Source organism: Helianthus annuus, chromosome 7 (genome assembly GCF_002127325.2).
Source record: "Helianthus annuus cultivar XRQ/B chromosome 7, HanXRQr2.0-SUNRISE, whole genome shotgun sequence".
Classification (NCBI taxonomy): Eukaryota; Viridiplantae; Streptophyta; class Magnoliopsida; order Asterales; family Asteraceae; genus Helianthus; species Helianthus annuus.
Genome location: NC_035439.2, coordinates 15,266,032 through 15,289,902, shown reverse-complemented (window position 1 = coordinate 15,289,902; position 23,871 = coordinate 15,266,032). Strand labels below are relative to the sequence as shown.

The following is a 23,871-nucleotide window of genomic DNA, read 5'->3' as shown; positions in this document are numbered from 1 at the left end:
AATGTACAGTTTTGCGGATGGATTAATATAACTTGATTCTTAATGTGTCTCCCGGCGGGTCTTTTTTATCCATCTAGTATAGGTTAGTGAACCAACAATTGATCATGCACGTTGATCCAACACCGGTTGCATTAGTGTTACTGTGTAGTGTAACCTGCTTCAACCCACACGAACCCAGGACTCCATCTTGTGACCCGGACCCCCCACTGCCCTAATTAAGTTGACCGAGTAAACTCGTGATAATCGTTAACCCCTTTTCATCACATCTGAGATTGTGAATAGTGTATTGATGTGTGTCGTGTTTAAGTGTGTTGGTCTAGTTAATTTAATAACTCTTAGCACGGATTAGGTGGGTTAAGTTAATCAGTTTTAAACATGATCTTATCTAGTTTTAAAATTGTAAGAAATGATTATTACTTAGAATAAGCGCACACACAATAGGCTAGTGCACCTATCGTTTGTAGTAGAGTTTATGTAAGAACCAAGTATGGAACCCAAAGGATACGACTTTTAATAGTTTACTTTAAATTACCAACTAGTTGATTAATTATCTTTTGCTATTTTTATTGAAACCAGAATAAATCAAGTAATAGAGAATTGGTAGGGAATATCAAGAGCACGAAAAGTGTTGCTTTGGATCTCTGAATCCATTTGGGATGAATTATAGTTAGGTTATTAGCAAGTGTTGAGCTTAATTGACTCAAAAACCAAGCTCCTAGCTAAGGTTACCGATGAATTTTGTTAGATTTACAAAAGGTGATTTTAAGGTTAAAATAGAATTAGAGCCGATTAAAGATAATTCATTGCCCAATCTTAGAAGAAGGTTCTTTTTAAGGAACAATCCCCTAATTTGTACATTCAACTACTCTCCTTTCCTCTACATTCTTCCATGGTCTGTGATCCTCAAAAGGGCACATCCTTCTCTCACTTCAAAGATAGTCAAGGATATATCAAAGTGCTCCCCATGGTTGCTAATGCCACTTGTGATTAATTAGGGTGATTGATCTTTATTTAACGGGTGGCATTATAATATATATTGTTGGACCCAGTATGGCCTTAACAACTTCTTTTTACGTAATATGGCAAGTGATTTCAGTATATGTGAAAAAGATGTGCGGAAATAGAAATCAGACTTTCAAGAAACAAGACCTACAGAATTATTAAGTTTATATCACTTTGAAACAAATAAGTTTAACAAGGTGATTGTAAGATTATTATCTAATACAAATGAATCTTGAATTATGTGGGTTAGAAGAGCAGTGGAGTTTGGGTGTTTGTATGTGAATGCTAAGCTTCAAACTCAATTATCTTCTGCCTCTCGAGCCTTCTATTTATAGACGGCGGTGTACATGAATAAACAATTGTTTATTCATGCAATAAGTCCTGCGTAAAGTAGCAATTTGACATATTCATTGAATCCATCGTTCAACTTGCATTTGTAATCATGATAACCAATAATGTCATGCTTCGGTCATTGGTGGCAGGATAGAGTTGTGATTTTAGAGAAGTGGGGTCTTCATCGGAATTTCTGATAAACCACTTCATCAGAAATTCTGGTGAACAAATCATCAGAAAGTCTGCTGATCAGAATCGTCAGAAACTGATGATATTTCATCAGAAATATCATCAGATCCATCAGAAATGACCTTCTCTGATAATCCAAATCAACTCTTGATCAACATGTGATTCTTTGAAGTAGATATTTTGCATTTCAGATGTCCTATCTGATCTTCTTCTTCTTGCTGTGATCTTCAGGACTATTATCTCTTCAGTGATCCAGTTGATTGAGATTTTCTTCAATACTTACAAATAAAGTTTCCTAACAGTTTCCCCCTAAGTATTGTAAGCAAATGAACTACCTATATCCAAAGTAAACAACTTTTTAACTATTTCTTGAAAAGAAAAGTCAAGCAACTAAGTTTCAAAAACATGAAACATAAACAAACCAACCATTGTTCAAAAACAGAAAAAAAAACTTTAAATATTGTTCAAAAAAGCAATATCTTATCAACTTATTAGTTGATCTTCACTCCACCTCTGTATTTGTCTCCTAGTTTCAGCTTTTTCTTGTGATCAATTGCTTTCTGAGTTTCCTTGTACATAGACTTGTACCATCCTCTTCCTTCCATCCAGTTTTCAATACAGTCTTCAATTGTTTTTCTCAGCTGTTCATCGTTCTTTCCCTTCCTCTTGAGCTGCTCTTGTTTCTCATTTATGCAGTTTCTTATATATTTTAAAGTTTGGTTTGAATACCTGGAAATTTCACTGAGTTTGAATAGAGCTTTCTCTTTATTAGCATCTTTGAAGACTGTACATATTTCTCAGTGTATCGAAGGAATTTTAGCTGGAATTGATGTGTTGGGAGGAGGTATTAACACTTTGGTGCTATACTCAAAATTGATACATAGATCAAAGTCTGCCAGTGCTGCTCTTTTGTATAATTTTGCTCCTGCACTCTTAAGACTGGCAAGGGCTCTTCTGATCACCACTGAACTACCTTTCCATTCATCAATGATGTTCTTCATCTTGACTATATCCATTGGGTGAACATCATCAGCCAGATCTGCATCAGTAACCTTTTGAACATCTTTATCTTTTCTGATCAGGGTATACTTGTTTTGACTTTCATTTCCTAATATGCCTCCTCCAGTGGTCAAAGTATCAATTCTTTCAATAGATACTATTGGATTGGTCAAGTGTTTGTGCAACATTACCCAGCTGTCATTGTTTCTTTCTTCAATAATACTTTTACTCATTGGTGAGTGTGGCCTTGTTGGGTTGTCTTTTGGACTTTTCTAATAGTAGTGCTTTAGATGTTCTTCTGGATACATGATTGTGTGTAGATCACCTTCCAGCACCATTGATTCTTTGATGTTGCCTTCTGAATCTTCTCTCATTATTTTTCTTGGCCTTTTTGAAGAGGTCACTTCATGTTCCATTATTCTCTTCTCTTTTGTATCCATCCTTATGCTTAATTCAGTTTCTCCAGTGATGGTTATAGAAGATGGTTGAACTGGAACACGTTCTTTCTGTTGGATCTTTGAAGTGTCTGACTTTGGGACATTTGGTGGAGGACCCATGGGTAACTTTTGTTTATTTGGAGAGTTTCTGATTCTTTTGCTTGTTTTTCTTGTGGAATTGGAGTTTTTAGTTTATAAAGATCAACTTTTGACAGTGTGGTAATGTTGTACTGCAATCTTTTTACTAACAAGTGGATATTAGTAAGAGCTTGAGTATTTGATTCTTCTTGCTTCTTCATCTTCTGAAACTCTTGACTTTCTTGATTTCTTTTTGTAGTCACTTCCATCAATAGTTTCTCAAAAACCTCAGTCATGCTGATGTTGTTTACTCTGAGAAACTGTATTTCTTCAAGAATTTTTCCTGAACTTGAACTTTCTCCTGCAGTTGCAACCTCAGTCATCTTTTTCTTGATATCACGCAGTTCTTTAAGAGTTTTCTCAATTTCTGATGTGCTTTCTTTGTTTTCTGATGACTTTTGAATTACTTTGAGAGCTGCATTATTTTCTTCTGTTTGTTTCTGCACAGCTTTGACAGTTTCTGATAAAACCTTGATTTCTGATTTTTGATTTCCGATTTCTTTCAGTATCAGATCAAGTTTTTCTTCCGTGGCTGTTTTCACAGTAGCAGTTATGTCTTCAAGTTCCTTGTGAAGTTGTTTAGGGGACATAGATTGATCTCCTTGGGAAATAGGAGAAACAACATATGTTTCTCTTCTAACACTAGTAGAAAACACATTTTCTGATGTTCTGAGGTTAAGAGGATTGGAAGAATCCAAATTCTCTGTTCCCTCACCAGAAAATAGAAACAAATCCAAGTCCTGGTTTTCCTTATATCCTTGAACCCTTTCAGGTTCTCCATGAGTTGTTGAGAAACTCTTATTTTTCTCATCCAGGTTTCCTTGATCAGTAGACTGATCTCTACCTGTTGCCACCACATTTTCCTCCTCAGAATCTGATTCAGAAAATGGGTCTTTTGTTTCACTCACATTTTGTCTTGTAAAAACAGTGCTTCTATGTAAAATTTCATATTTTCCTTGAATTGATTCATCAGAATCACTCTCAGAATTAAAAAAATATATTGAGTTTAGATTGTGCTGCACCTGTTTCTCCCATATGTGAGCCTTCAGCATGATGCTCTTCTGCTACAGGATTCATATGCACATCTTCATCAGCTAGATGAGGATCAGATTCACCTTGTTGCTCCATTCTTGGTGTGCTTGACTCTTCTGCATCATGCTCCATGGGTGATACATTTTCAAACCCTTCTTTGGTTTCTACCTGTTTTTTTTAACATCCTCAGATATTCTACTCTGTATGGTGAATCTTCTGGTATCTGATACATCATTCTTTCTTATAGAACAGGTACATCAAAATCTGACTTCCATGACCCTACAGCACTCCAGGGTCTCATAATTTCTGTTTTCCACATAATTTTTGATTTTGGAATTTGTAGGTTCCTTTCAGAAAAAGCATCAGAAATTATGATTGACAGGAATCTGGGGAATGGTAGATGTGAATCTATCTTTCCAGTTTTAGTCAGAATTGATCTTTTGAATCTATCTTTCCAGTTTTAGTCAGAATTGATCTTTTGATCAGATTAAATATTTCTGTTCCAAAATCAATATTCAACCTAGTTATAAGGCTGAACATGATTGTTAGAATATTCATATTTATCTGATCTGTACCTCCAATCTTTGATGATAAACACTTGTTTAGTATCTCCATTAACACTTGCCAGAAGACAGGTAGCTTGTTTCTCTTGAATTCATTGATTTTTGAAATTTTTGCCTTGCAGCCCATTACAGCATCCAGTTTTTTGAACATATCTTCTTTTCTTGGTGCTTCTTCATAGCCTTGGTTTAAGGGTAATTCCAAACATTCCCTTATTTTCTCTGGTGTAATTGTAATGAAGATATTTTCCCATAAGTGTGTTGTTAGCTCCATTTCATTTGAGACCTCTAGAGTGTTTACAACTTGTTGTAGCAGTCTTTCTGGTATATCTCTGGTTTTTGTAAGAGCTTGAGCTATCGGACCAATTTTTCCCCCAAGATTTGACAAGCACCTGATGTGCTTTTTCTGTCAATCTTACACCCTGCATAATCTGCATCTGTGTATGTAATTAATTCAAGGTTTGTATCCTTTGGATACCAGAGACCAAGTTCTGAAGTGCCTTTCAGATATTTGAAAACCCTTTTTACAGCTTTTAAGTGGGATTCTTTAGGATCACATTGATATCTAGCCAGAAAGCATGTAGCAAACATGATATCTGGTCTGCTTGCAGTTAAATATAATAATGACCCTATCATTCCTCTATAGGTTTTAATATCTACACTTATTCCATCTTTATCATAATCTAATTTGTTCCCTGTTGCCATGGGAGTTTTTGAAACAGAGCAGTTTTCAAGTGAATATTTTTGTATAATTGTTTTAACATATTTTGATTGACTCAAAAATATTCCATCAATTCTTTGTTTAACTTGTAACCCTAAGAAAAATGTTAATTCACCCATCATACTCATTTCAAAATGGCTGGTCATCAATTTTTGAAACTTTTTGCAAAATTTTTCATTTGTTGATCCAAATATAATGTCATCAACATATATATGAACCAACAAGGTATGACCTTTGTGTGTTTTGAGAAAAAGTGTGGTGTCAATAGTACCTTTGGTAAATCCAGAAGTGATTAAGAAGTTTGATAATGTTTCATACCAGGGTCTAGGAGCTTGCTTCAATCCATATAAGGCTTTGTTTAATCTATAAACATGGTTTTGAAATTTTGGATCAACAAAGCCTTCTGGTTGTTGCACATAAACTTCTTCTTCAATTTTACCATTCAGGAAAGCTGATTTTACATCCATTTGATAAACTTTGAAATCCTTGGATGCAGCATAAGCAAGAAAAATTCTTACAGCTTCTAATCTAGCTACTGGTGCAAAAGTTTCATCATAATCAATACCTTTTTGTTGACAGTAACCTTTGACCACTAACCTTGCTTTGTTCCTGGTGATTATGCCATTCTCATCAGATTTATTCCTGTATACCCATTTTGAGCCTATGACAGATTTGTCTTTAGGCTTGGGTACCAGATCCCATACCTTGCTCTTCTCGAATTGATCCAGCTCTTCTTGCATAGCTTGTATCCAGTCTGGGTCATTCAGAGCTTCTTTGGCAGATTTAGGTTCTATTTTGCTCAAGAACCCAGCATATGCACATTCATGTGCAGTAGCAGATCTTGTTCTCACACCATCGGCTGGATTGCCAATGATATTAGAATGAACATGCCCTTTGATCCGTCTTAACCTGTTGTGAACAATTCTTGGTTCTGATGGATTTGAAGTTTCCCCCTGTTCAGTTGCCTCTGTTGGGTGTAAAGCACCAGAATTTTGATTTTCTGATGTGCTATTTACTTGTTCTACAGGGTTAGTACATGATATTTCTAATGATTTAAATGTAAGAGATTTATCATGTTCTAGAAAATCTTCTGATATCATTTCAAAGAGATGCTCATAATTTTCTTGTTTGTCGGAAAAATTTATTTCTTTCATGTATTCATCAGAAACCTCAGTTTCTGGTGAGTCATAAAATGAGACATATAAACTTTCTCTGATTGTCCTTGTGTTAAGAATAAAGATTCTATAAGCTTTTAAGGACAAAGAATATCCAAGAAAAATACCTTTTTCTGCTTTTCTGTCAAATTTTTCAAGGCTTTCAAAATCATTGAATACAAAGCATCTACAACCAAATGTGTGTAAAAATTTTACACTTGGAATCCTTCCATTTATAATGTTGTAAGGTGTTTTGTTTAGCCTTTTGTTGATAAGGGTTCTGTTTTGAGTAAAACATGCATTTGCAATTGCTTCTGCCCAAAAGTCAGTGGGCATTTTGGCATAGGCAAGCATTGTTCTGGCAGCTTCTACTAAGGTTCTATTTTTTCTTTCAACAACCCCATTTTGTTGAGGGGTTCTGGGAGCTGAAAAATCATGAGAGATTCCTTTGCTTACAAGAAAGCTCTCAATTTTTGAATTTTTGAATTCTGTCCCATTGTCTGATCTGATCCTTCTTACTGTTAGTTTTAACAGATTTTCAATTTTCTTGATAAAATTAATGATCAGCTCAGGTGTTTCACTTTTCTTTCTCAAAAATTCAACCCATGTATATCTAGAAAAATCATCAACTATTACTAGTATATATTTCTTTCCAGAAAAACTTTCTGTACTTATGGGTCCACACAAATCCATGTGTAAAATTTCCAAATTTTGTGTAATGGAAGATTCAGAAATTGACTTGTGAGAGCTTCTTTTTGATTTTCCTATCTCACAAGCATCACAAATTTTATCCTTTTAAGAGGATATAAAAGGTAATCCTTTTACCAGACCCTTGCTTGCTAGTTTGCTTAGGTTTTTGAAATTTAAGTGAGCCAACCTTTTATGCCATAACCAACTACTTCCTTTGTTGATTTTTGAAAATAAACATAATTTTGGATGTTCATTTTCTTCTTTGAAATCAAAGTAGTAAATTAATTTTCTTATTCTTTTGCCACTTAAATATATTTTGTTATCATCCATACCTATTAGCAAGCATTTTTCTGTTAAAATGTTACCTAAAAACCTTTGTCACAAAATTGACCACAGCTCAGCAAGTTGTATTTTAAGCCTTCAACATAGGCTACTCTTTCAATGGTCAAACATCCATACCTGATACATCCGTATCCCGTGATCCTTCCTTTCACTCCGTTTCCAAAGTTCACCATTTTACCCAGCCTTGAGACAAAATTGCTGAGTAAGCTCCTATCCCCAGTCATGTGCTTGGAGCTTCCTGAGTCGCAGTACCAGATCTGTTGCACATGATGGTCCTGAAATGGAATGGATAGAGGGTTTTAGGTACCCAGGCATGCTTGGGTACTCTTTCAGATGATATTTTAGTCTTATTATTTCTTCTAAATGACCTTTCATCAGAATTTCTGTTATATGCTGAGCCATTAACAAAATTTTTCTTTTTCTTTTGGAGATAGTGTTGAACAAGCTTCAGTATTTCAACACACATACAAGATTCATCAGAAACTTCTGATGTTCCTTCTTGTGATGGAATGAAGGGATAATTTTGAAAAAATGAGTGAACAGTCTCTGGAATTTTTACAAACTCTTGATTGTATTCACTTCTTTTTGGTTCAAATTTTGGCTTATCAAAGGAATATCCAGAACATGTTCATTTGCAAGTTTCAGAATCAGATTCTGATATAAATTTATCAGAAATCTGTTGAGTTGCTTTTACAAAGACAGTGGGTTTGCTATTATTTGTTCTTACATAACCCAAACCCTCTCCTTTGTTCTTTGGAGTGGACTCTGTGAAATTTATGAATTCTTTTGCTTCTTGAAAACCTTTTACATTAATTTCTTTGTCATTGATTTTCTTGTAAAGATCTCTTCTTTCATTTTCATAGAACTCAATTTTAGCTCTTTGATCTAAACTTTGTTCTATAAGTAATTGGTTTTCAAGAATAATTTTATTCAAGGTCCTCTGCAACTCATCAGATTTTTTACCATCTGATTCATGTTTAACTTGCAGGTTTAAAAATCTGACATGAACTCATTTAGCTTGTGTTCAAGATCAAGATTTTCTAAACTTACCTGTTGTCCTGAAGTTTCTGGTATGTCTTCAGAAAGTGCCATGAGACAGAAGTTGGCCATTTCTTCTTCTTCTTCTTCATCAGAAGAGTCATCAGATAGCCATGTATATGTCCCAGCAATTAAGCTGACCAGCTGTTGTTGCTTCTTGGCTTCCTCAAGCTTCTTTTCATAGTAAGCAACATCTTTCAACTTCTTGGTCTTGCATTCTGATGCATAATGACCTTTTTGCTTGCACTTGTAGCACACCACTTCAGCCTTCCCTTTATCTTTAGATCTAACTTCTTCTTTAGATCTACCATCCATCCTCCCTCTATCACTCCTCTGGTATCTTTGGCCTCCTCCCCCCCAACCTCTGCTCAAATTTTTTGGTGAGCAGTGATATAGCTTCACAAAAGCTGAAAAATCTGATGATGTATCAGAAGTTTCAAAACTCTGGTTGTTTGATGGTTGTGGATCATTGGAAGTTGTTGGTCTTTGTGGGTTTGAGATAAGAGCTAAAGATCCCCCTCTTTGAATGGTTTCTTCAAATATTTCTTCCTCTCTAGGGATCAAGATGCTGTATAAGTCATGAAGACTCATGTTTCCTAGTTCTAAGGTTGAGGACAAAGTCATTGTTAGACTCCTCCATTCTCTAGGCAAAGCATCAAGAAATTTTATGTTTCTTTCATCATTTGATTTAGTTATACCAAATTTCTTTAGCTCGTTTAAAAGTTTTGTGAACCTTTGATATGTGTCATTTAATTTTTCATTAGATAAACTTTTAAACCTTTCATAAGATGAGACGTTGTTTGTTCTCCTGTTTCTTCTCATCTTTCTCCTCCTTCACAAAGATTTTCCAACTGATCCCATATTTCCTTGGCTGATGCACAAGCATCAACTTGTGAAAATATGTCATTGGGGATGGCCATAATTAAGAGTGATTTTACTCTTTCATCCCCAGCTACCAGTTCCTTGTCTTCCGCGCTCTAGTTTATTTCACTTTTGGGAGCACGGGAGGCAGGAATTTCTGGTGTTTGGTCAGTTGCTAGAACTGCTGGTATATCAGTCATTGGTATATGTGGACCCCTTTTAATGGATTGAAACAGAGCTCGGTCATGACCATTAAGGAAATTGACCATCCTGATTTTCCATTGGGGGTATTCCTCTCTGACCAGAGTCGGAGGTTTAGACATAGAACCAATGCTAAAAGCATTATTCCAGGATTGAAAGCTGGCCATATTTAGAAAAAAGAAGATGAGCGATTGATCATTTGAAAATAATTTATTCAATCTGCTTTGATACCAATTGTTGGACCCAGTATGGCCTTAACAGCTTCTTTTTACATAATATGGCAAGTGATTTCAGTATATGTGAAAAAGATGTGCGGAAATGGAAATCAGACTTTCAAGAAACAAGACCTACAGAATTATCAAGTTTATATCACTTTGAAACAAATTAGTTTAACAAGGTGATTGTAAGATTATTATCTAATACAAATGAATCTTGAATTCTGTGGGTGAGAAGAGCAGTGGAGTTTGGGTGTTTATATGTGAATGCTAAACTTCAAACTCAATTATCTGCTGCCTCTCGAGCCTTCTATTTATAGACGGCGGTGTACATGAATAAACAATTGTTTATTCATGCAATAAGTCCTGCGTAAAGTAGCAATTTGACATATTCATTGAATCCATCGTTCAAGTTGCATTTGTAATCATGATAACCAATAATGTCATGCTTCGGTAATTGGTGGCAGGATAGAGTTGTGATTTTAGACAAGTGGGGTCTTCATCAGAATTTCTGATGAACCACTTCATCAGAAATTGATGATATTTCATCAGAAATATCATCAGATCCATCAGAAATGACCTTCTCTGATAATCCAAATCAACTCTTGATCAACTTGTGATTTTGCATTTCAGATGTCCTATCTGATCTTCTTCTTCTTGCTGTGATCTTCAGGACTGTTATCTCTTCAGTGATCCAGTTGATTGAGATTTTCTTCAATACTTACAAATAAAGTTTCCTAACATATATATATATATATATATATATATATATATATATATATATATAGGCCAGTTAACGTACAAAATGGCTTAACGTGCATTGCTTATGCGATTGTTTTTCAACGTGTGAATTTTTTCCTCTTCCCATGCGATTTCATCATGTTCACTAACATGCGATTTCTGATAACACACAAACATGCAAATTTGTTTTTCCATCCTCCCATGCGATTTCATCATGTTCACAAACATGCGACTTCATCATCTTCACTATGCGTTTTTTTATAACGTGTGATTTCTAATCGTGTACGTAATGTACGTTAAGGCCAATTATACGATACACTTTTCCTATATATATATATATATATATATATATATATATATATAGGAACAGGATCAGGAGAAAATGCCTCAAAGTGTGAAAACAATGAGAACGATTCTCAGCCATAAGATCTTAGTGGTTTGTGGCTAAGATTGATGCGGTGGCATTTTTGTAAATACTAGGGGCCTTGGAACTACCAGGAGGGGTAAAATAGGAAGATCCAAACAAGGGTGCACATGCTAATCACATGCTATTTCCCCCGATCATTTTTAAACGCCAATAACTTTTTTATATGCTATTATTTTTTCAAAAAAATCACACCATAAATTTAGCGTTGTTTTTATCTTTCCAACGAGTATACTATTGATATATTTTTTGAAAAAAAAATGAAGTGGGTTTTTTATGGCGTTTTAAACTTTGTTTTTTTACGGCGTTTTCAGCTGGGTTTTTATGACGTTTTTCTGAAGTGGGTGTTTTTATGGCGTTATTCAACCAGTTTTAATGGCGTTTTCTAAATTAAGTGTTTTTATGGCATTTTCAAGTGAGTTTTTCATGGTGTTTTTCTGAACTAGGTGTTTTATGGCGTTTTCAGCTAGGTATTTTCATAGCGTTTTTCTGAGCTGTGTGTTTTTATGGCGTTTTCCACTGAGTTTTTATGGTGTTTTTCTTAATTGGGTGTTTTATGACGTTTTCAACTGGGTATTTTTCATGGCGTTTTCTGAACTGGGTGTTTTTAGGACATTTTTGTTTGAACACCCAATTCATTTTATTTTTTTTTATTTCAAAAGTATAGCAATAGTATACTCGTTAGTAAGATAATAAAACACTCGATTTTATGGTTTTTTTTTAAATAATCACGTATAGAAAAGTTACAAGAGTTTAAAAAAAGATGGTGGAATATGCATGTGAGTGGCATGTGCATGATCTTTGACATGTGGGTAGCATGTGCATGAGCTTTTTGACAATGTTACGCTTAGTGTAAGTTAGCATCAACGCCACATGTTAACACCAAAATCGTTCTCACCGTTTTCACACTTTTCGGCATTTTCCCTAAATCCCACCCTATATATATATATATAGGAGGAGTTGGGTAGAAAGTGAGTTTTTCCTAGAAAGTCTAGGAAGTAATAAGAATGTGACACGTGGCATGGAGGGATTTTAACTAAAATGGTACTTGTGTAATTTGACATTTTATTTTATTTTTGGAATTTTATCTCTCATTAACTAACAATGCCTAAGATTATGGAAACTGTTTCTCCATGATTTTCTGAATGGTGGTTTCAAAACATAGTAAGATGTGAACGGAACAAAAGACGAATCTTGTCCGTCTTCTTCTACGTCACAAACTGAAAACCCTAATTTCAGTTCATGGTGAAGGTGGTTGTCGTCGGAAGTTAACAGCCGGAGATGGTTGAACGGAGATGAAGATGGTGATTATGATTATGATGGGTGACAGCCGGGGACGATGATGAAGGTGCAGGTTGAAGACGGAGGGTGTCGAATAGAGTCGGAGATGACGACGGAAGGGTGATGATGGAGGATTTCTAGACGATGTGTTTTACCATTCATGCTGGTAATGATGGAGGATTTCTTGACATTGTGTTTTAACAGCTAGCATTCATGCTGGTACCGCTGGATGATTTCTTGACATTATGTTTAACAGCAAGCAGATTAATACCGTTGTGTTTTAGCATTCATACTGGTAATGCTGGAGGATTTCTTGACGATGTGTTTTACCATTCATGCTGGTAATGCTGGAGGATTTCTTGACATTGTGTTTTAACAGCAAGCAGATTAATACTGTTGTGTTTTAGCATTCATGTTGGTAATGCTGGAGGATTTCTTGACGCTGTGTTTTACCATCCATGCTGGTAATGCTGGAGGATTTCTTGACATTATGTTTTAACAGCAAGCAGATTAATACAGTTGTGTTTTAGCATTCATGTTGGTAATGCTGGAGGATTTCTTGACGTTGTGTTTTACCATCCATGCTGGTAATGCTGGAGGATTTCTTGACATTGTGTTTTAACAGCAAGCAAATTAATACCGTTGTGTTTTAGCTTTCATGCTGGTAATGCTGGAGGATTTCTTGACGCTGTGTTTTACCATCCATGCTGGTAATGCTGGAGGATTTCTTGACATTGTGTTTTAACAGCAAGCAGATTAATACCGTTGTGTTTTAGCATTCATGCTGGTAATGCTGGAGGATTTCTTGACGCTGTGTTTTACCATTCATGCTGGTACGATATGTTTTCTTGATGTGTTTCTTCATGAAGGATATAAGAAAGAAAGAGAGAAGAGAGAAAGGGAGGGAGAGAGAGAAAATCGCAAGAAATGTGGGGTGGTTTATGGAATGACAGTTATTTCCATATTTAAAACAAGCTAAATGACATATCTCCTGATTAATTAAATAATCCTATTTTAAAGAAATGCATATTACCAAAATGCCACCAAGATGATCTCAACCATTAAACACACCCATTGGATGGCCCAGATCGCTTCCTAGACTTTCTAGGAAAAACACACTTTCCGCAGGATCCCCACTCTATATATATATATATAGGGAGAGGATCATGAGAAAACTACATCTAAATGAAAAAACTAGAAAACTAACTAAAAAAATCTAAAAAAAAAGCTAAAAAACATACCAATTTTTTTTTTACAATTTTTTATAAAAAAAATCGCTACTTTTTATATATAAAAAAAATTTTCAAAAAAAAATATTTTTTTTTGTTGTACTGCACATGTGCATTATATGTGATTATATGTGTACTACACATGTGCACTATATCCGTAATAGTGCACATGTGTAATACAACAAAAAAAATATTTTTATTTTTGAAAATTTTTTTCCATGTATAAAAACTAGAGATTTTTTATAAAAAATGTAAAAAAAATTGGTATGTTTTTTAGGCTTTTTTAGTTAGTTTTTTGGTTTTCTCATTTAAACTAGTTTTCTCATGATCCATCCCCTATATATATATATATGTATGTATAAATGCATAGTATTTTAACATGGGTTCACCAACTCTTAGTTCACGCCAAGCCTAACATATAGGTCGTGCTAGATAAGTCGCATAACCAAGTTTTAGCTAATCATTGAGGCTTAGCACATAAATTGTGCATGCCACAATGATATTCTTAATAAACGAGGGTTGATCACAACATGTGTTTCCATAAATGGGTCAACCGCTTCTCCAAGTTCGGATTTTCTTTATTAATATATGGTTGGTACACACCACCATGAGTGTACTAATAAACTTCAACTCTCAAGGTTATCAAGAACTCGCATAAGATCATAGACCAAAACAATCATAAGCTCATTACTAAAGAAGACGAGTAGAAGGAATTATTAAAGACACAAAACACCACTTTGCCAAAGATTAAACATTTAATTCATACTAAGCTTCATCTTCAACCCAAGCAACACAAAGGTTTTAGCTAAGAATGGCCATAATTTGTCCAGAAACAATGATGATAGAGCGGATCAAGTGTAATAAGATCAAACAAATTGACGAAGGGTTGTTGATTATAAGTTCTCTCTCTCTCTCTCTCTCTCTCTCTCTCAAACTAAGCTAGTACGAGTGTTTTCTTGAAGTGATCCCAAACTCCTTTGTCACCTCTTAAGATCAGAGTCTGTGTATGAAACATGGAAGAGGAGTAGGTGAATTAGGATGGTGAAAATGGGTAGCCAAAAGCATTTATTTATAGGTTGGAGTGGAGTAGTTGAGCATAGGTGTTCACGGTCGTGACTATGGCTAGGCCCCAGCACTGGCTTATCGTTCTTGTCCTTTCCAGGTACAATTCATTGCGAATCAGTTATAAGCATGGGCGTGCATGTGTAGGCACGACCGTGCTTGGACAGGTGTCTCGACAAGGCTTGAACATGTGGCATTCTTGTCGGTTCTCGAAGCTTCCAAACTTTGTCCTTAGCTGAACACGAGTGTGCACAGGCGTGCCTCCTCATCTGGTGGAATTTTGTTGACCATTCTTGGGTTGACTTGTTAACTTCATGTTCCTTGGTGTTGTGCACGGCCGTGCCCATAGCCTGGCACAGTTGTACCTATCTGGCAACTTGCTGATTTCCTTATAATCTTAGGTTTTTACTTTGGTTTTGCTCGTTTTTCACTTCTTTTCATCTCGAGACCTTGGAAACATGTATTTGTCAAATATGTATAATTAATGGCACACTATTTATCTTTATAACTAAAAAGTCATTAAAGTACTTAGAATTAGGAGTAATTGTGTACTAAAAATATGTATAATTAATGGCACACTATTTATCTTTATAACTAATAAGGCCGAGTGGTGTGGGTTAACTAGCATGGGCTAGTTAAAAGTTCGCGTTACTGCCACATTAGCAGTGAGGCTTTAACTAGCCTATTCATTAACTAACTAGGTGTTGATTAATGATGTATAAGAATTTATACATCTTTTAACGTCAAATTTATCCCCGTTTATGTGGAACTCTTTGTATTTTCAATAATTTTGGTACTCATTTGAGTTATTTGTGAAAATACACGTCCGAGCTTCGGACGAGTGATAAAAACGAAAGTTGATTGGTTGAATCAAAGGTGGTCCTCACACATAGAATAGATAACACCCGCTATGGGCTTAGCGGAGGGTAACTTGGTGCCCCCTTTTGGCTAGCATGAAATGGTGTTTGGGGCTTTAATAAGCTGACGTGAAGGTGGGTGTTAACCCATACCACTCATCCTAATTAAATGTATTGTCAAATTTAATACGAATTACTATTAAAATCTACATTATCTGTTACTTGCTATTATGTGTGTGTATGGTTCGGTTCGGTTTGGTTTTTGGGCAAAACCAAACCTAAACCGAAATGTCGGTTTTCAGTTTTGGTTCTTTGGATTTTTACACCGGGTTTGGTTCGGTTGAAAATTTTTATTAAGACATTTTCTTTTATAAAACTTTGAAGATAATTTAATTTTTATATTAAATTATGTTATTTCTTGTAGGAATTAAATAAATGATTTCAATTATAAATAAACATGTTAATGTTTTTCTTATAAATATTAACATTCAAGAATAAAATTAATAATTTCTACTAGCATGGGTTAAACACTTAAACAACTTAAACTTTAACATAAAATATATGGACTAGGTTTACTATTGTAACTTGTCAGTTCGGATCAGTTTTTTCGGTTATTGAAAATGGTTATCCGAAAACCGAGCCAAAAGTTTTGGTTATTAAAAACCCGAAAATCAAACCGTCGGTTTTTGTTTCAGTTCGGTTTCTTCGGTTACGATTCGGTTATTTCGGTTTTATGCTCACCCCTACTTGTTATTAGCTTTCCTTTTATCGTTCATTCTTATTCGAGTGATATAATTCAACACACCATGTAAGTGTGAAAGAGGTGGTCACCTCTTGAGGAGAGGTAAACTCTCCACCCACCCAATCACATATTGTCATGTCAATTCTCCTCTCTAAGTCACCTCTTGCACTAAAACATAAGGGGTGGTCACCTCTTTTGGGGAGAGTTAAACTATTTTTTTAAATATAAAAATAAAAAAATTGTTATTGGTTGAAAAGAGTGGGCCACACCATTATCCAAGTCTCTCTCTTCTTCCCCTATCGGTGAGTATACACCAAAACAACTCTTCCATGCGGTAAAGAAGGGATGGCGGCGGTGTTCCCCCTTCGGTAAACTCAATCCCCGCAGTATTTACCGCACCCACCCCGTTCACCCTGAGAAACATATCTTAGGATAAAACCAAATCTCAACCCCACCAAATAACCTTGGATGGCCTTAAAGCAATGATCGGAGCAATTGTAACCCACAAGGAAACCTAGGGACTAAAATGTTATTACCAATTATCAGGGTGTACTTGACTACTTGTAGAAGGCCCAATTTGTAAGGAGACAAAAAAACACAACAGGATGAAAGAGACACTTTAGTTATTATGTTAGATTGTGGCCCGATTAAGGATTGCGTGGGGCAACGTGTCTTAAAATTAGAAATGAAGTATTTAATTTCTTTTTCCATCATAACTAGTATTAGGCACCCCGTGTTGTGGTAGGGAATAAAATCGTGTCAATTTGCATCAATGTCATACTACTGCGAGCGACTATCAATACTGAATTTGCAGCGAAAAAATTAGAGCGAATCGTAAAACATAGAAAATAATAACTAAATCGATCTAGGACTCGCACGTTATGACGAACTTGTCAAATAGGAAAAAAATAGACGACGTAAAAACGTTGAACTACACACGTACATTGCATCGTATTAACTCGTAGAACTTAGAACGAAGCGTAAAACGGAACGTAAAAACGTTGAACCACACACGCACGTTGCACTGTGTTAACTCGCGAAATTTAGAAAAAAACGTAAAACGAAAAATTTGCGAAATATGAAAAGTATAGGGAACAAAGTTAAAAGTAGAAAGCTTACGAGGTTAAGCTGAAAAGATGAAAAGTCTGAGTTAAAAGTAATAACTCAAATAGTTTTGGGTTAAACATAATTCATCAAATACTTTCGGAATAAAAGTAAAAAATCAATTTTTTTTAAAAAAAACTCTCAAAACAGGATGTACAACACCTTATTTACAAATAAATTGATAATTTATAGTGTTTAAATTAAATTAAATAAGTAAAATAATATGTAGTTTCTGTTGCGTATAGTTTTAAGTGTATATACGATCGTTCTTAATATGTACAAAACTGATACGTTAAAAGTTTTAACTGAATGGAGTTTAAACACAAAATCAATCCCCTATCTAAACTAGAGTCCGTGTAATACATGTGCTTAAGCTCAAAATCATATACCTAGGGGCGGACCTAACCCCAGCCTAAGGTGGGCGGGCTCTCCCCCGAAAAAAAAATTATTGCTATTTTTCATCGAAAATCTCGTTCGCACCCCTTGTAATTTTTCGTCCGCACACCTTAGGTAAAAATGTTATCGATTTATATAAAAAAAATTTAGTAAACTCTGATTTTTTTAAAAAACTACCTAAATTATATAAACATGTACTACCCAACTTAACCTAAATACCCAACACCTTAACCCACTATTTCATTAAACATAACTGGCCCACTAATTCCTAGCCAATTAACCAAAACCAAACTAAGTTCAAACTATAATAATTAAAATAAGCTCAATAGTCTCTTAGAATTCCTTCCGCCCTCCCTCTCTGGCATCGTCTCCTGCCATTGATCAGCGAACACAACAGTAGCCACAACAGCACGTCATTAGTAGCCGCGAACCACCGTCGTCCGACACCAAACTGCCATCGTCGTCTGACACCATACCAACTGGAATCCAATAAAGGGCAAGTTATGTTTTTTTGATGATTTTAGTTGATATTATAGGAGAAAAGGGGTAATAAAATTCTTAATAGGTTTGAAATTTCGTGTGTTTGGACGTTGTTTATGGTTGTTTAGATGGTTTTTAGGGTGATTATGTTGTTTAGATGATTTTAGGGTGATTACACACAATTTCTAGGGCTTGAATAGTTGAAAATTAAAATCGAAACATTATGTTATGGAGCAATGAACTTATGGGTCAATTTGTTTGTGGTAAAAACCATGAGTCGGAATGTTATGGCACGGTTTCTTTTGTTTTACATGATCCGAACTGACCCGATACGAACCGATTTTTTACTTATCTAGGGGCCTAAAATTTTTAAAAATGTTCTGCACCCCCTGGAAAAATTTTTGGTACTAAAACATTTTGGTCCTTATAAGTAACAGTTGTGAAAATGACATGTGGCACCCCTTTTGTTTTCTAAAAAATACAACAAAAAAACCAAGTACAAAAAATGTAGCACAAAAAAATTCAACACAAAAAAAAATCTAGTACAAAAACTATAGCACAAAAAAAATTCAGCACAAAAAAATCAAGTACAAAACAATCTAGCACAAAAAATTTAGCAAAAAAAAAGTTAAGGAAAAAAAATTTAACACAAAAATATAGTATAAAAATCAAGCAAAAAAATGTTATACAACATAGAAATATAACACATTTTTGTGGGTTTATTAGTTGTTATATTTATATAGTAATATGGTACTCAAATTAAAGATAAAAAAACGCTCGATTTTATGGTGAAATTTTTATGAAAAAATAATGTCATATAAAAAGTTATAAACGTCTAAAAAGGGGGGTGAAATATGCATGTGTCTTACTTGTGGAAAGAGAAAGACAACAAATAGGATTTCCCAAATATACCCTTACACTCCTCCTTTTTTTCCTATATTTTCATCTTAACCAATTATTTGAAAAATGAAAGGTTAATATAACGTCACATCCTATTTAGACAAAATAAACTTTTTATTTGTCAAATCTTGAATTATACATATATGTATATAGTCAATTTTAAATTATACATATACGTATATTACAAAAAATTAAAGAAAAAATTTGTGGTCCAGAATGCTTCTCAAGTTTGTCAATTAGCCTAGTGCTTCTCACATGATCCTAACCCTATTTATATTTATATAAATATAACTAAATATATTTGATTTTAAATAATGAATTTATGCTTACTTGAGAACAATTACTATATATATAGTTGATGTTAACTGCATAAATAGTCTTTGTGCTTTTAGCAAGAGTACACATTTAAGGTCTAGATTTATAAAAACTAGAAATTAGTACCCGCCGCGATGCGGCGGGGTTCTTACATATGTATCATATTAATTGAAAGCCAAAGGTTTGTTACATGAATTCCTTTCAGTCATATTGCCTATTCTATCAGCTTTCAGACAGCATATCTGGTTGATTGAAAGCCAATCAACGTTGATTGTGTCAAGAGTCACCTGCAAGGAATAATATCCCCTCAACTCAGTAATAGTTGTATACCTGGAATCCTAAACTATTATGAAAGCTTAAGTTATAAGAAGTTCAAAAGTCCTATATGTTGATTAAAGGTGGAAAATGAGTGGGTTGGATAACGAATAAAACAGGTCAGGTTGATACCTCATATTGAAAGCTTGTATCGGCTACACAAAACAAAACCAGCTTGTACAATGGGCTTCTCTTCTCATGCGTTTAACTTCTTTTAGACCGAGGCTAAAGCCTTGTATATAAAAATAACAAAAATAAGCAATAGGTTACGCATAAATAAGCTCAAGATAGTTATTGATCAAAAAAGAAAATAAACCTTGAATCGGTTCTTGCCAAACTGAATCGGTTTTAAGTTGGTTTAACAAAGGGGTTCCCAAGTTGAAATTTATCTCATAAATTTTACCCAACATGTTTGTCATTTGGATGAATGAATCGGTTTAGTCTAAACGGTTCGGGTTAGTTTCAGTTTAAAGCGCAACCACCTTTAGTTAAACGGGTGTGTTCAGTCCACGGTTGCGCAGTTTACTTTTATAAATAAAAAATACTATAGGTCATGACTTAAACCAATCGAGGATTTTACATCGACATCTAAAAGATTAAAAAAATAGCATCAAATTATATAGATTAAACATAATTATTTTACATACATTAACATGACATGTGTTTGGGTTCGATACGTCAACCCGTGAATACACCCCATTTAGCACCTCTTGTTCTAGGCTTGAAACGGACAGGGCCGAAACCAAATCTTTTCATACCATGGACCACACCTGACCGGACCATACCGGACATATATTGTCATGGTCCGGTCATACAACAGCAACAACAACCAACAAACAACTGATGATTGAGAGAAGAAAACCTCAACTACACTAACCTCAATCCCCATCAATGGTGGTATTTCAACTTGAGTACAGGTAAAAACGTGATCCCCTCATGTACAATTTGGAAAAGATAATGCGTTGGGGAAGCAATCACTGGCAAAACCCAATTTCAAAAACTGAAACTTGATTAAACCCTAACGACAGACAATCGAATCCGGAAGGAATACCTTGAAGGAATCAGGTTGAGAGATAGATTGCTCCCAAACCAAGCACAGATTGATCGATCAACACGGTGTCCAGTCAACTACTTCTCTAACATCATCTCTCTACAATTGCGATTCAAAATTTCAATTCTCAATCAACAAACACAAAGAAGAAATGTGCCATACCCGGAATCGGAGAGAAGAAATATGCACTGTAACATGTTTGACTTTTGGATGAATGAATTGAAGTTTCTAGGGCTCGAGCCGAAAAGATTGATCTCCCCCAATTAACTCTAGGCAGAGGACAGAGCTATGCTATGGGTATGGGTATAATGGCTATTATGGTAAATAATACCCGCAAAACTTTTTGGGTTGGGACTCAATTTTTACCACGAGATTTATGAAGTGAATTGCATAGATGTGTTGACATGTGTATAAAGCACAACCACATATTCCTTTGTTTTTTGGAAAACACCCAAGACTAAGGGTACAAGTAACTCAAGCTCAAGATTGTTGCTAATTTATAGGTTTTAATTTGAATGTTTGATACATCTAGTTTTCAATATATAAGATGTTTGAGTTCTAATACTTACATGTTTGAGAAATGTGGGTTGGAACAACTTATTGGGTACACACGTTTTCCATCTGTTGAGTCCACTCCTAAGGATAGCAGTAGTAATAAGTAAACCCAAGCGTTTCATAACAATTGAGTAGATACGATCTTCAAACATTTGATCTGTCACACTCTCTAAATGCCAAATCATACACGTCCTAGTGCATATGTTGCACATTCCGCATGTGCTCCCAAATAATACTTACTCACTTTGGTTCAGAGTGACAGAGTGACATTCGATGGTTTAGCATGCAACACCCAATTTAAACTAGACTGGTCTTGTGGCTTGTGTTAAGCCTTCAAAAGTCACCCATTGAAGTTGCGACCAAGCACCCAAGATATGCACTATAAGGAGGCACATTATGCATTCATAAACTAGAACAGAGCTCACGATCCTATCCTCTTGGTTTACAAAGTTGATCGTCACATTTTTGACACCTTCTCTAAGCGCACCAATTTTTCATCTTCTCCCACCATATTTTGTAGCCATCATTCAAAAACATATGAAAGTAGTGAATTGACTTGCCAACTTGTCCGGATGTTCAACTCGCCCTGATACCACTTGTCGCAGATTCTTCTGTCGAGGAACAATGCAATGGATATGATTGCCCGAACATACAATTTTGTTCCCTTATTTATACATATCACTAGTTTCTTCCTGCCATATACTTATCAAATAAGTGGCCACAACTCCGAACTAGTAGTATGCTAGATGTGCGCCATATACACTTTTCATATGTTGAGACCACTCATAAGTATTGCAAGAGTAGCCACCATACACAAGTGTTTTACACATTTTAGACAAGATTTTCAAACATTTGGTTTGTGACATCGTGCTTTTATAAATTAAACGGTATAACATTAACTTTAAACACGTTTATGTTAGAGTAGACTCGACTTATTAACACCCTTAGGGCAGGCGGGGTGGAGGTTGTTTCGCCTGTGATAGAATTTATTCGCTCGTGGAAAATAACAAAACACCACCGCCACCTCTATTTTTAACGCGTGAAATTGAACACGCGTGGTATTTTTCACGGCGTGATGGTTTTGATTGTTTGAAGGAAATTGTTGGGTTGTGAGGGAAAATTGTTGGGTGTGGTGAGATATGACCGTTTCCACTAAAAAAGGTTGTGAGTGATGGAATAATGGTTGATGACATGGTGGAATTTGATTGGATGTTGTGAGTAATGAGTGAGTGATGAGTGATCACCACCCCCACTCCACTTAGACCTCAGTTTTATGACATCATAAACATTATATAATTTCTTAACCAAGCAATTTGAATGATATATTTAACATATTTAATAGAACTCATGTGTTTTACTTTCATAAGTTTTTATAAAATATGAAAATACAAATAAAAAAATCATAGTCGATTTTCTTCAGATATAATTTCTGCAGAATAATAATATGTTTATAATAACACATAAACATGTAAATGTTGTACACTAGTAGATGCCCTGCCCGCGTTGTAGGGCGGTGCCTGAATAATTCTCAACCAATTAAAAAAAGACTACTATAATTTTGCTAGGAAAAAAAAAACAAAAACGATGATAAGACCGTAATTTTGGCTCAGGGCAAAATTGTAATTTTTCAGGACTAATGGGCTAGTGTTAGGCAACTCCTTGAGACCAAAAAAAATTTAAATCAAGTAAATCAATTAAAACAAAAAACCTTTATAGTTTTGGTAAAAAAAAAACTAAAACGATGGGAAAATGTAATTTTTAATTCGGGGATAAATTGTAAACTAAATGGACCAACGGGGGAGTGCCAGGAAGTTGCCGGCACGACTGTAATTTTACACTGGGGGCAAAATTGTAATGTCACCATGAAAACAAACAAAAACGATGGGGAAAATGTAAAGTTAAGTTCAGGGTAAAATCGTAATTTGGCTGTGAGAAAAAAAACTAATGGCAAAACTATAACTTTATACGGGGCAAAATCGTAATTTTGAACCGAGAGCAAAATTGGAAGTTTTAGCCAGGAGCAAAAGCGTAAAATTATTTTTAAATGGGGGTAAAAACATAATTTTGAACTTTGAACTGATGGGAAAATCGTATTTTTAAGGGAAAAAACTAATGGCAAAACTGTAAATTGAGACGTGACAAAATCGTAATTTTTTAACCGGGGGTAAAATTGAAATATTTAGCTGGGAGCAAAAGCGTAAATTTATTTTTAAGCGGGGGCGAAAACATAAATTTGAACTGATGGCAAAATCGTAATTTTAAATCAGGAGAAAATCGTAATTTTGTTGGGCCAATAGAGGAGTGTCAGGCAGCTGCCTAACACTATTACCATTGCCGCCCTTTTTGCCCAATTGAAGGCCTGAACTATTACCGGCTGACGTCACAAACTTATGTTTGTAATGGTTTAAATAAAATCTATACCGTAAAAATTCAGTGTCAAAAAGGGCAAATGAGTAAAATTGCAAGGACACATAGATGCAAGTTATGGACAGTTTTAGGAATTTGTC

General features: G+C 35.0%; 2 long non-coding RNA genes across 2 annotated transcripts; both read right to left on the bottom strand.

Annotated features, from left to right (window-relative positions):
• Positions 1-19,553: 19,553 nt before the first annotated feature.
• On the bottom strand, positions 19,554-19,984 carry LOC118480587. Its single transcript, XR_004863430.1, has 2 exons — positions 19,891-19,984; positions 19,554-19,730 (listed from the first exon to the last, which is right to left on the bottom strand). It is a non-coding gene; the product is annotated as an uncharacterized LOC118480587 (long non-coding RNA).
• Positions 19,985-20,491: 507 nt separating this feature from the next.
• LOC110866287 lies at positions 20,492-21,167 on the bottom strand. The gene is made up of 2 exons (XR_004862192.1): positions 20,972-21,167; positions 20,492-20,908 (listed from the first exon to the last, which is right to left on the bottom strand). It is a non-coding gene; the product is annotated as an uncharacterized LOC110866287 (long non-coding RNA).
• Between the last annotated feature and the right edge of the window lie 2,704 nt (positions 21,168-23,871).